The sequence below is a fragment of the Geotrypetes seraphini genome, chromosome 5 (assembly GCF_902459505.1).
Source record: "Geotrypetes seraphini chromosome 5, aGeoSer1.1, whole genome shotgun sequence".
NCBI classification, from domain to species: domain Eukaryota; kingdom Metazoa; phylum Chordata; class Amphibia; order Gymnophiona; family Dermophiidae; genus Geotrypetes; species Geotrypetes seraphini.
Window position 1 is genome coordinate 32,815,829 of NC_047088.1, and position 14,523 is coordinate 32,830,351.

Sequence of the window (14,523 nt, forward strand, 5' to 3'; positions counted from 1 at the left end):
AACCGCTCAGACGAGCACCATTCTTTGACATGATTGATCCTTACAAATTGACGGCAAGTAATTTTTATTTTTTTTAATGCAGTAGTTATCCTAACTTGAGCAACAAAGCAATCAAGGCTTTGTTACTGTTTGGGGTTCAGAGCCTGACAGGGCAGGACAGTTGAATGTTGGGCCGCCCGACTTGTATTCGAGTCGACGGTTTTTCCTCCTTGTTGGGGGGGGAAATGGGGTCTTGTCTTATATTTGGATCAACTTATATTCGAGTATATACAGTCTTAGACAAAAAGCAGGCTAAATCTAAATCCGACAACTATTTGGTAAATTTGTAACTTAAGTGTTCTAATGTTAATGCTTTTAATCTATAGGCATTATGTATCTTCTAGAAATAGCTTTTCTTGTATTGCAAATCGGCTGGATGTTCAGCCTTATCTTGCTGTGAACCGCCTAGAACCTTTTACTGGTTTGGGGCATACAAGAAATAAATTATTATTATTATTATCTTCGTATCTATGCGAACTTGGATTTTCAACTCTGACAGAAATTAAATCGAAAAAAAGAGAACGACTACAGATGGTGGATGATGAAATGTGTTTGCTTGTTGACTATCGAGCCACTTTTTGAGTTTATTTGCACTCAAAAACGAGCACAACTATCTTATTGATAAGCAATTCTATTCTACCTATTTTAGTTTCACCATGTTACAATTACCTATACATAGCTTAAAGAGCTTTAAATAAATAGCTCTCAAATTTAATTTTAGTTGGTTTTGCAATTTTATAATTTCAATTATAATGTGCTGCGAAAAACATTTGCTCCGTTTAGTGTGCCAGAGCTAAAAAAAAGTTTGAGACACTGTTTTAAAGTGAAAGTCTTTGTGTTATCTAATGAGTTCTATAAAAACATATATAATATAACATATGTAATATAATCTGCCCCCCAAGCCCCCCAATCAAATAAATAATGCCATTACTTTACTGGGTGAATACAAAAGAACATTTATATGGTTGTTTTTTCCCCAAGAAACTCATCCCGGAGAAAGTTGTTCAGTTTTCCTCTTGGTTATCATGGAATAAAAGTGTCACATTTACTTAAGATTCAGGCCTCGGCTTTCCCAAGTCACTGCCTGTGATTTTAAGAAAAATGCTAATGCATTAACTATGAAGTGTTCCCTTATTATAAACAGCCCTTCTTGATTATGTAAATTGACAATAAATGATTGGCACTCACAGAAGTGCCTTGAAGCAGCTTAGGGATAATTAGTAAGGCATGTAGAGACAGATTCATGAAAAACCCATTGTGACAGAGCCACAAAATAATGAAACTCTATTAATAGTTAATGATGCATGTCAAGAAGGGCTTAGGCGTGAAATTCCTTTTTTTAACTTCAGATGGTCAAGTTTCCCCCCCTCCCATCCTTACTTCCCACTATATACCTGTTGTCTTTCCTTTCTTGAATCTTGGCCAAAACTAAGCAGTTGTAAACCAGCCATGTGAACCTTTCTAGAAGTGTGGCAGAATCATGTCATGCATGAGAGAACGTTAACAGGACTTTCCTTTCTGGTGGGCGAACTTATGCTCCAGTTACAAATATGAAAAAATGAATGCTGAAATCTTGGGGGCATAGTAATATATTTAACTTGGTGTGGGGAACCATTGGCATCTTTTATTGCTTCTATATAGTTGTCATTTCTCTTTAATTTTTGTCTGATTTCCTTACATATCCAGGGTGGGAATGTATCACTACTTTAAATAAGAGTGGGTTATTGGAAGGATAATCTTTAGAGTTTCTTGAAAATATTGTTGGAGTAGATCAATTGGTCCAGAAGCATGACAGAAATTAAGGAATCTTATTTCAAATGCCTGGCTTGATTTTTCAGGTTTTCTACTTGGTGGCATACCTGGTTCGGTGAGCACTTGGGACAATGCATCCCTTCCTTTGGCTGGAGCACCCCCCCCCAGTCCTCCTGGCATTGAGGGGTATGTGGAGAGGATCCGGGGCCACAGTCCGCATGCATGTGGCATTGGCTCTGCCATTTCCTGCCTCCGAACAGGAAGTTGACATCAGTGGGGCAGAGGCCGGCGGAGCTGATGGCCCCCATACATATGGAGCATGGTCCCGCTACCACTCTACACACCCTTCAACAGTTTGAATCCGGGGCACACTGCCCCCACTGCCCCGCCCTTGCTAGGCTAGAGCTGCTACTTTATCCCAAGTCTAGGCCTGGTTGGAAGTTTGGGAGGCCTCCGTCCTCTGAGTCATTCCAGTCAGCTCTTGAGAATACGATTCCTCTTACGACAAGAGGCCTAAATTCTTTTCAATGATTTTGTAGAACACTGAAAACATCGTTGTTTTCAAAATATTTAATGACCCACTCCTCTTCATTTTCCCCATGTCATCTCTATGATCTTGGGCTTTTGCCCTTTTCCCTCTTTTTCTTTACTTTATGTTTGTCTTATCATTCTTTAATTATATGGTTGTTAACCGAGTCGAGCGCCATTTTTTGGGAGATGACCCGGTCTGTAAACATAAGTTTTAGTTTAGTTTACTAGTTTCCCCACCATCACTACCACTTTCTATCATTGAACTTGCAATGGCATCTAAAGTCAGAATCACAGGTTTAACCAGTAAGTCCTTTCATTCTTGTTCTGATACCATGTTTCCCCGAAAACATGGTATTAATGCTGGGTCCAAAAAACGCATTAGGGCTTATTTTCGGGGGATGTCTTATTTTTTTCATGTACAATAATCATCTCTTCCTTCCTCTCCTCTATCCCATTTCTTTCTCTTTCCTTTCTCCCGCCCCCCCCAATGTACAGCATCTTTCCTCCCCAGTCACCCATCCCCTTGTGCAGCATCTTTCTATCCCTCCCTCCCATCCCCCTATGCAGCAGAACCCCACCGACCCTCCCACCGTGAGACTGACATACCTCCACTCCGAGGCCTCCTAAAGTAGCAGGGGTGGGGGTTGCAGAATCGATTCCAATTTTTTCAGCAAATCAGGCAATACTAGAGTTAGGGATAGAGTCAGGGAGTGTCGGGGACATTCGGGGGTCGATATTAACTAGGGCTTATTTGGGGGTAGGGTTTATATTAGGAGCATCTTTAAAAATCATGCTAGGGCTTATTTTTGGGATAGGTCTTATTTTCGTGGTAGCCCCCAGTACATCTAAGGGTGAAATATCAGTACAGCTATTCCCATGCCAATGTTGGTGGCCTAACTGAGGCTTCAGTCAAACCAATGCCTCCATCATGAGGTCTTACACTCTGCGGTATAAGTTGGCCTGGTGTAGGACCAGATGATATAATCCCTCTGAGCAGTACATTGGGAACATCTGATATGTCATCCTAAAAAGCCTGCGGGAGAGGTATAGTGTGTAAACTGAGCTCAGTGAAACATACTGCTCCGGTGGAGCCACCGCTCCAGAAGCAGACCGGCAATGAAGACAGCCTTTAATTCCTCCATCAGCTCTGCAGTGAATAAAGAAGAATTAAAGATGGAGGGGCCAGTGAATATGCTCTCGCCTTCCTCCTCCGTTTTAACTATGAAGCAAGTTTACTTCAGCATGGCTGAAGAGAACAAAACAGAAGGCAAGCACTGATGTTCAGAGCAGTGGAATACTGTGCTCACTCATGCACCATCTTGGATCAGGAGAACTGACCTCAATTTTAACAAAAGGTAGCTGATGAATATTTCCTGCAAGTAGAATACATTCTAGCATTGGCCTCTGCCATCTATTGAACCAAGTGATGAATCAGTGTTCTCTGGCTAGCCAGGAAATGTGACGCTTGTACAGTTTATCATCCAACACTGTCTTTTTTTTTACAGCAGAGGCAAACACAAGGCGGGTTTATCTCAAATGAATAAAACTGCTGTGGCAGGAAACAAGCTCTCCGTCATTGAGTGAAAACATTTCACACACATTTCATTAATACATTAAAAAAAAAAATAATAATAATGGCATATCCCTGGTACTATGTAGCCTGTTTGGGCAGACATAGTTGGATGGCCCAAAATATGTTTCATTCCCTGTCTTGTTAAGCTAAGCCTGTGTAAACAGACTGGCTGCTTTTTTTTTTTTTGTTTGTTTGTGTAATGGTTTCAGTATCACAGGTGTACCAGAAAGGCTTAATAGGTTTGTGATCAGAATCTGTGATGCTAATGGAAACATCTTTGTTTGCATTGTGTGATAGATTCTAAACAGGAACATGTAATACTATGCTGTAAGCACCTTGCAAGTTCAAATTCTCGTAATGAGAGGAGTGGGGTTAGAGAAGCATCTTGTATTCATGGAGATCGAGGAAAGGAGGGCGATGGTTCGAAAACGCAATAACTGAGCCTGAGGTTCAGCATTTAGACCATAGGACTAGAAGGAAAATTGGGGCAGGATATGGAACGGAGAGCAGATGTATATTTAGGGGTGCATATGGTCGCCCGCTGATTTTTCATTATTTTGTTAAAATTAAGAAATTTGCAGTTTGTGCCAGGGACAAGAGACTCTATAATCATTAAGGTGGCTGTTCTATAATTGGGTGCTGCCATTGAGGTGCCTAAATTGTTGTTTAGACGTCTATGTTATATGTGATAATCGTAGGGAAACAAGATTTTATGTATGTGATATGGAAACCGCATAGTTGTATGCAGTATATAGATGCTGAAACAAGGCTGCCCTGTGAACATCTAAAAGCTAAGTTACTCAGCATTTCATATTCTGCTCTTTTCACTGGTTTTCAGCATTATATCTGCTTAATTTCTCTTCTCCTCCCTGTTTCTTACTAAAAAAAAATATAAAAAAGCACAAAAAAATAAATCCTTCTCTTTCCTCTGTTAAATCTTATTTCCTCTTCCTGCATTTTTGTTTAAAATACTGTGTTTTAGGTGGTATAGAGCCTATATTTCTGGTGCCTGTGGCTCAGGGTGACTAAAGTAGGGAAAATCCTATTATAAATCCTGTGTTTTAGGGTAGCACTGATAGAACCTGCATTTTTGTTTAAAATACTGTGTTTTAGGTGGTATAGAGCCTATATTTATGTCTTACCAGTATTCAGCCATTGTTTTCTGCTGATTAGGTGGAGAAGGGAGGGGCTCTGTTTTACTTCTAAAGTTAATTGCATTATCTTTGGGACAGTGCTGAAACAAGGCTGCCCTGTGAACATCTAAAAGCTAAGTTACTCACCATTTCATATTCTGCTCTTTTCACTGGTTTTCAGCATCATATCTGCTTAATTTCTCTTCTCCTCCCTGTTTCTTACTAAAAAAAAAAATATAAAAAAGCACAAAAAAATAAATCCTTCTCTTTCCTCTGTTAAATCTTATTTCCTCTTCCTGCATTTTTGTTTAAAATACTGTGTTTTAGGTGGTATAGAGCCTATATTTCTGGTGCCTGTGGCTCAGGGTGACTAAAGTAGGGAAAATCCTGTTATAAATCCTGTGTTTTAGGGTAGCACTGATAGAACCTGCAGTTTTGTTTAAAATACTGTGTTTTAGGTGGTATAGAGCCTATATTTCTGCCTTACTAGTAGTCTTACTTATAGTCCCACCAACCCCAGGGACCACTATTCATATATAGAGACCCATATAATCAGGACTACTCAAATCAAGTCACTTCACAACCAATCAAGATGACCTTTATTCTATGCAATCACTGTGGTGCTTTAATTCCAAGACATACTATTTGGAGGCTTAAGGCTTGCCCCATCTGTCTTCAACTTGCCAGTATTAAGGAGGAGCTCTGCAAACTTAAACAGGAATTGAATACAATTAAAGCAGCTTCCATCACTCCACAAAATCATACCAACTTACCACCTCTACCTCAAAGAATAAAACAGCCCAGGAATAAATGGGTCACAGTAGGCTCAGGAAGATTGCGACATATAACACAGAAACATCCACCTTCACTAATATTACCTCTACAGAATTCCTTCGCTCCACTAGTGCACTGCGATACTCAGGAAAACAGAAGGGAGGTGGGACTTGAACCAATGAAGGAAACTCAAGAGAACAAGAGCACCCTAAGTACAAATAAAAAAGCCAAAAACAGAAAACTATTACTGTTGGGGGATTCCATCATCAGAGGCATTAACCTTGGAACACAGGGCGAGGAGACCAAAATAGTGAAATGTCTTCCAGGATCCTCAGCTACCAGGAGTTCCAGGCAAATACTGACTATAATTAAGGAAGAAACTAAGGATTTTAACACTGATGTTGTTATCCATCTGGGAACAAATGACCTGGCCAACAACTCCACACTTGCAGCACAGAAAGCTTTTCGGGAGCTTGGTTAGGGCGTGAAACCTTTTGTAAAGACTTTAGCTTTTTCTGAAATACTGCCTGCATATGGAAAAGGAGAGCAAAGAGTGAAAAACACAGAGGACTTTAATAGATGACTCAGAGCCTGGTGTCATCAAGAAGGCTTCAGGTACATAGGAGGATGGGGAAATACATGGAAGGACAAGAAGCTATATTGCACTGATGGGCTACATATTACTACAGCAGGAAAAAGAAACCTTGCAGAGAAATTTAGACAATATTTTTCTAGGCATTTAAACTAGAAGGTGGGGGTGGTGTATGTACGAAGGACAATTATAGAGACCACCCCCGGCAAAAGAAAAGATGTGATAGTAGTAAAGGCTGCAACATAAGCAATATCAGCAACTCATTTCTTAGTATTGCAACGGAAAGTGAAACGACACAAAAATCCATACGAAAAAGGAGATTATCGCTGAAAAATAGCTGGAAAGCGATGACCACAAATGCTCGCAGTCTAAGCAACAAAGTTCATGATCTGCAAGCCCTGATATTAGAGGCAGATCTAGATATTGTTGCTATCACAGAGACATGGTTCAGTGAATCACATGGATGGGATGCAAACATGCCGGGATATAATCTTTTTAGGAAGGACAGAGATGGTCATAAAGGTGGAGGAGTAGCTCTCTATGTAAAGATCAATATCCAAGCGACCGAAATGCAAGGGACCTGGGGAGAGGAAGAAGCGATATGGATTGCTCTGAAAAGAGAAGATGGAACTTCTATCTACGTGGGTGTAGTCTACAGACCTCCGACTCAATCGCAGCAAATTGATAAGGATCTGATTGTGGATATCCAAAAGTTTGGAAGGAAAGAGGAGGTTCTGCTGTTGGGAGATTTCAACCTGCCGGATGCGGACTGGAATGTTCCGTCTGCGGAATCGGAAAGAAGTAGGGAGATTGTGGATGCCTTTCAAGAGGCTCTGCTCAGACAAATGGTGACGGAACCCACAAGGGAAAAAGCGATATTGGATCTGGTCCTCACAAATGGAGAGAGTATCTCTAATGTTCGAGTGGGTGCTCACCTGGGTAGTAGCGATCATCAAACGGTTTGGTTTGATATAACGGCTAAAGTGGAGAGCGGCCGCACGATACTTAAAGTCCTAGATTTCAAACGTACGGACTTTAATGCAATGGGAAAGTACCTGAAGAAAGAGGGAGGACATAAGAGAAGTGGAAAGACAGTGGTCTAAGCTGAAAGGAGCGATAAAAATGGCTACGGACCTTTATGTGAAGAAAATCAATAAAAACAAGAGAAAAAGGAAGCCGATATGGTTCTCCAACCTAGTGGCTGAGAAAATAAAGGCGAAAGAGTTGGCGTTCATGAAATATAAAAAAACCCAAGAAGAGGAGAGCAGAAAGGACTACAGGGTGAAACTGAAAGAAGCCAAGAGAGAGATATGTTTGGCGAAGGCACAGGCGGAAGAACAAATGGCTAAAAATGTAAAAAAGGGAGATAAAAATTTTTTCAGATATATTAGTGAAAGGAGGAAGATAAAAAATGGAATTGCTAGGCTAAAAGATGCTGGGAACAAATATGTGGAGAGTGATGAGGAGAAAGCAAATGTGCTAAACAAATACTTCTGTTCTGTGTTCACAGAAGAAAATCCTGGAGAAGGACCGAGATTGTCTGGCAAAGTTACACGAGAAAATGGAGTAGATTCTGCGCCGTTCACGGAGGAGGGTGTTTATGAGCAACTTGAAAAACTGAAGGTGGACAAAGCGATGGGACCAGACGGGATCCATCCCAGGATACTAAGGGAGCTCAGAGAGGATCTGGCGAGTCCTATTAAAGACTTGTTCAACAAATCTCTGGAGACGGGAGTGATTCCTGGGGATTGGAGGAGAGCGGATGTGGTCCCTATTCATAAAAGTGGTCACAGGGATGAAGCAGGAAACTACAGGCCGGTGAGCCTCACTTCAGTTGTTGGAAAAATAATGGAAGTGTTGCTGAAAGAAAGGATAGTGTATTTCCTTGAATCTAATGGGTTACAGGATCCGAGGCAACATGGCTTTACAAAAGGTAAATCGTGCCAAACGAACCTGATTGAATTTTTTGATTGGGTGACCAGAGAGCTGGATCGAGGACATATGCTAGATGTAATTTACTTGGATTTCAGCAAAGCCTTTGATACAGTTCCTCATAGGAGGCTGTTGAACAAACTTGAAGGGCTGAAGTTAGGACCCAAAGTGGTGAACTGGGTCAGAAACTAGCTCTCGGACAGACGCCAGAGGGTGGTGGTTAATGGAAGTCGCTTGAAGGAAGGAAAGGTGACTAGTGGAGTCCCTCAGGGTTCGGTGCTGGGGCCAATCCTGTTCAATATGTATGTAAGTAACATTGCTGAAGGGTTAGAAGGAAAAGTGTGCCTTTTTGCAGATGATACCAAGATTTGTAACAGAGTAGACACCGAAGAGGGAGTGGAAAATATGAAAAAGGATCTGCAAAAGTTAGAGGAATGGTCTAATGCCTGGCAACTAAAATTCAATGCAAAGAAATGCAGAGTAATGTATTTGGGGATTAATAATAGGAAGGAACCGTATATGCTGGGAGGAGAGAAGCCGATATGCATGGACGGGGAGAGGGACCTTGGGGTGATAGTGTCCGAAGATCTAAAGGCGAAAAAACAGTGTGACAAGGCAGTGGCTGCTGCCAGAAGGATTCTGGGCTGTATAAAGAGAGGCGTAGTCAGTAGAAGGAAGAAGGTGTTGATGCCCCTGTACAGGTCATTGGTGAGGCCCCACTTGGAATATTGTGTTCAGTTTTGGAGACCGTATCTGGCGAAAGACGTAAGAAGACTTGAGGCGGTCAAGAGGAAGGCGATGAAAATGATAGGAGGCTTGCGCCAGAAGACGTATGAGGAGAGACTGGAAGCTCTGAATATGTATACCCTAGAGGAAAGGAGAGACAGGGGAGATATGATTCAGACGTTCAAATACTTAAAGGGTATTAATGTAGAACAAAATCTTTTCCAGAGAAAGGAAAATGGTAAAACCAGAGGACATAATTTGAGGTTGAGGGGTGGTAGATTCAGGGGCAATGTTAGGAAATTCTACTTTACGGAGAGGGTGGTGGATGCCTGGAATGCGCTCCCGAGAGAGGTGGTGGAGAGTAAAACTATGACTGAGTTCAAAGAAGCGTGGGATGAACACAGAAGATTTAGAATCAGAAAATAATATTAAATATTGAACTAGGCCAGTTACTGGGCAGACTTGTACGGTCTGTGTCTGTGTATGGCCGTTTGGTGGAGGATGGGCAGGGGAGGGCTTCAATGGCTGGGAGGGTGTAGATGGGCTGGAGTAAGTCTTAACAGAGATTTCGGCAGTTGGAACCCAAGCATAGTACCGGGTAAAGCTTTGGATTCTAGCCCAGAAATAGCTAAGAAGAAAAAAAATTTAAAAAAAAAAATTTAAATTGAATCAGGTTGGGCAGACTTGATGGACCATTCGGGTCTTTATCTGCCTTCATCTACTATGTTACTATGATCTTTAAATAAATAAATAAATGGGTAGAGCACTTATATATGGCGCTTTGAGTTCTGTGTGCAGAGTTGGGTGCACACTCAACTTGCATGTGCAACTTAATCGAATAATGAGCCAATTGTGTTAGGTTTCATCAACTTATGTTCATGTCCTAGCAACCTGATGAATTACAGATCTAAAAAGAAATCGGTTTTGTAAGGTCCTCCAGCGTCATCCCCATGGTTGTTTTCAACATGCCCAGCCATCTGATTGCAGGTCGTCCTCTTCGCCTAGTTCCTTTGATCTTCCCAAATGTGATGTCCTTCTCCAGTGATCTCTCTCTTCTGACAGTGTGACCAAAATAAAACAGTCTTAACTTCATCATTTGGGCTTCAAGTGACATAGCTGGTTTGCTCTCTTCCAGAATCATAAGAACATAAGAACATAAGAACATAAGCAGTGCCTCTGCCGGGTCAGACCATAGGCCCATCCTGCCCAGCAGTCCGCTCCTGCGGCGGCCCAAACAGGTCACGACCTGTCTGAATCACCAGAAGGGGCTCCCTTGCCACCTTGGTTTCCCATTTAAGTCCTGCCTTCCTATCGAAGTCCTAGCCCTCCGGTCTTGCACATGCACAACCTGGTTGGTTTCTATACTCATTACCTGGTTAGCTTTCTATACTTGTGTTACATCCCAGCTCCTCCCTCAGTATCCCACGATCCCTTTATCCCTCAGGAATCCGTCCAATCCCTGTTTGAATCCCTGGACCGTACTCTGCCTGATCACTTCCTCCGGTAGCGCATTCCAAGTGTCCACGACCCTCTGGGTGAAAAAAAACTTCCTTGCATTTGTTTTGAACCTATCTCCCTTCAGTTTCTCAGAATGCCCCCTCGTATTTGCTGTCCCCTTCAGTCTGAAGAATCTGTCCCAATTTATTAGTCCACGACACACATAAAAGCCTTCTCCAGCACCAAAGCTGAAATGAATCAATCTTCTGTCTGTCTTGTTTCTGTAGTGTCCAGAGCTTTTGCATCCACAATTGACGACTGAGAAAATGAGTGTGTGGACAGGTATGATCTTCATTTTGAGTGTTATTTCCTGGCATTTGAATACTTTGCTGAGAGCCTTCATTGAAGAGTGACCAAGTGTTGTTTCGTGGAGTATTTCTTCCCTGCTAGTTCCAGGAGATTGAAATCATGTACAACTTATTTTCTAACACGTTCAAGTTCCAAAAAAAAAAAAAAAAATCGTCTTCATTTTCCGTGTTCATCCTGATCTTCATCTTGTTTAGGTTCAGCTCTAATTTCACGTTATGACTTTTTGGCTTTGACTTTTCTCAGAATGTTCTTCTTTGTTGCTGGTGATGAGCGTTGTATCGTCTGCGTAGCGCAGGTTGTTTATATTTCATCCATCAACTGTCAAGCACTCTTTATAGAGTAGCACTGAGCATTTTTTTTTAGGCACCATATATAAAATTTAATGCTGTTATACAGTACTAGTGAAAGCTGGCATCAATAACATAAGATAAGTTTATTTTTGTATACCGCCACAATCAAAAGAATTCTAGGCGGTTTACACAAGAGAGAAAAACTGGACAGTCAGCGAAGTACAAAATATTAAAAAGAGAATACAGCATATTAACTAAAAAGACAATAAAAAGTTAAATTAATGCAGTAAAATTATGTTAAAAATAAAAACATCGAATTAAGAAATTCTTTTCGGAAGGCGCTATAAGATAACATGGCTCCGCTAATATAGTTACACAACCAGGACTGTTGTTTACTTGCTTGAAATGCAAGCATCCTGTCCAAAAAGACCTAACTTTACAGCCTAAAATCTTTGGGTATGCAAATAAGTTACAATTCCTGGTTACCCTCGCGGGGTTAAATAGCACGAAATGGGATAACAGGTATGTAGGAGCCAATCTCCAAACCAACTTGAAACAAAGACATGCAAATTTAAACATTACTCGTGCTTCCACTGGCAACCAGTGTAATAATCGATAATAAGGGCTGATATGATCGCTTTTCTTCAGCCCAAATATCAGGCGAACAGCCGTATTCTGTTTTTATTTTGTATTTAGATATTGACTGTTTATTTTGTATTTTAGATATTGAATGTATGTATTTTTTGTTGTGAACCGCTTTGAACTTCTGGTATAGCGGTATGCAAGAAATAAATTATTATTATTATTATTATTTATTATTATTCTGCACTATTCTGCACGGTCCGTGTTTTGACAAAACTGTCTTCCTCAGGGGTCCTATAAATGACAATACGGGAAATGAATTGTACCCTAAAATTGTGAAATGATTTATGTGCAGATGAAATGATTTATGTGCAGATTTTTATTTTTATTTCTGTGGAGTACTAAGGGTCAACCTTTTGGTTGTACATTTAGGTGGTAACATATACACCAGGTCCATGGCTAGTACAAATGTTAGTACCTAAATGTGACATTCATACACATAATGCCTTATTGGTCCTGCTCGGCCTTTGATACCATTGATACCATTGATACCATTGATACCTTTGATACCATTGATACCAGCTCCTCCTGAACAGGCTCACTGAGATTGGCATTGGGGACTCAGCCCTACAACGGTTCACATCCTTCCTGTATCAAAGAACACAAACTGTGCTACTAGGCTTGGAAAAGTCCACACTCAAACCCATTAAATATGGAGTTCCCCAGGGTGACTTAACTTACTTTGTAAATGTCTTATTGCAACCAGTTCTGAACTTCTGGGAGGATGGGCTAAAAAGAAATAATTCAGTCTTCTATAAGGTATTTGCCTAAATGTTAGCTCCGCCTTTGCCTTGCCCATGCCCCTCCCCTGTGAACATCCCCTTACAGTTACACACTAAGGACCTCTATAAATGGCGACATAAGATAAGTGGCGCTTAACTTAACCCCTTAAAATTGTTTAAAACAAAAACTGTAGGTGCGGGACCCTACACAGGCCGTGTTTCGGCAGTATTTTGCCTTCCTCAAGGGGTCCTATGGTGACACAAGAATAGACATCAAGAAACATCAAACACCTTTTACTTTTGCATTTCATGGATCAGCATATGGGTGTTCAAAGCAGTAGTACATAAGAATTTTTCTTGACTGACTCTTTTTTAAACTCTTGGTTGCCTCTGTTCTAGGCTTTCGCAGCTGCTTGGAACTGCCTGTGGGAAGAGAAAATATGATCAGTCCGTTCACAGCTTGACTTGCTGTTTGGTTTTTGTAGTCATAACTTGGCTTGCACGCTTTTCTATGTAATTATAACACTGCGCTATGCCGAAGTAATGCAGCTGTATCTTAAGCTAAACAATAGCTCAATTACCTTCTCTGCTCCTTTCTCTCCTCCACATAATCGCACCTGTTTATGACAATTCGATGGCTTGATTCCAGGAGAGGCTAAGGTATATCATCAGACTGTCAGAAAACAGCTATTCTCTATTTTCCTGGAAGAATTACAGGTAGCAGGGGCATTCCCTTGTGTATTATTTCATTGATGCAGGAGATAGGCTGTGGCTGGAAAGCAGTCACCTCCTGTACGATGTGTAGCTGTGTTTCTATGTGAATTGTTGCTTAAGCCAGGGGTAGGCAATTCCGGTCCTCGAGAGCCGGAGCCAGGTCAGGTTTTCAGGATATCCACAATAAATATGCATGAGATAGATTTGCATCTCAAGGAGGCAGTGCATGCAAATCCATCTCATACATATTCATTGTGGATATCCTGAAAACCTGACCTGGCTCCGGCTCTCGAGGACCGGAATTGCCTACCCCTGGTGCCTTAAGCCAAAGTAAATTTCAAAGCCTTTCCACCTCACCCCCTTCCCCTTCTCTAGAAGAATACTGTTATTTAGCATGCAGCGGTATTCGGTTAGAAAACCTAAACCGATTGTTTGCGGAAGCTTCTAATATCTTCACGTTAGCAAAATTGAATGTCATTATTTCTTTGCTTTGCTGGTGTTAAGGGGATTAAGAAAATGATATTATGATTATGAGTCAGAATGACTTATTCTAAAGAAGCTGGCAGCCTAATTAAGCTGAGCACACCATATTCAGTCTTTCTACAAGGCAGTTTGATGCGGGGACATTATTTGCTTAAGAGCTTTGGTTGATCTGCTCTTTGTGGACATTCAGTCTCTGTAAATATGCTTGTGATTCCCTTATCTGTAATAGTAAAAGACCTGACTGCATTGAGACATAATGGGATATTGAAAACACATTCTGTGCTATACACAAGCCAGACTACTGAGAAAAAAGTGAACAAACACGGCAAAGGATATTCGACACTGTGAACCGAAAAAAAAACCACACCGAAATGTTTTATGTCGTGTCTCCCACAGAACTCGGCCAATTCTTATGAAATTTAGTACGTCGTGTCCTGAATGAAGTTGATGTAAAATGTTGTGAATATTTCCCACCGCACCACAACACCACCTCGTGAAAACGAATTGTTGCTATGGGATACGCTCACATGCAGACGATAGTTTGTAAATAGTCTCTGTATCAAAATGGTTTTCACTGCAGAAGACCGAATTCCGAGTAGAACTTGGTACTGCTAAAAGGTTACAACAATCGACGATCGTTGAAAGAGTTCCCACAGAAGGATTGCAACAAAAATGGCCTTGATGTGCTGCTACGCAAGATCTGAGCAACTGGCACCGCGGATCATAAGCCAGGCAGCGGACAACCACGTTCGATTCACACACGAGATCACACTGATGTTTGCGATCTTGTACTGAGCCAGAAGGATGCGCCACA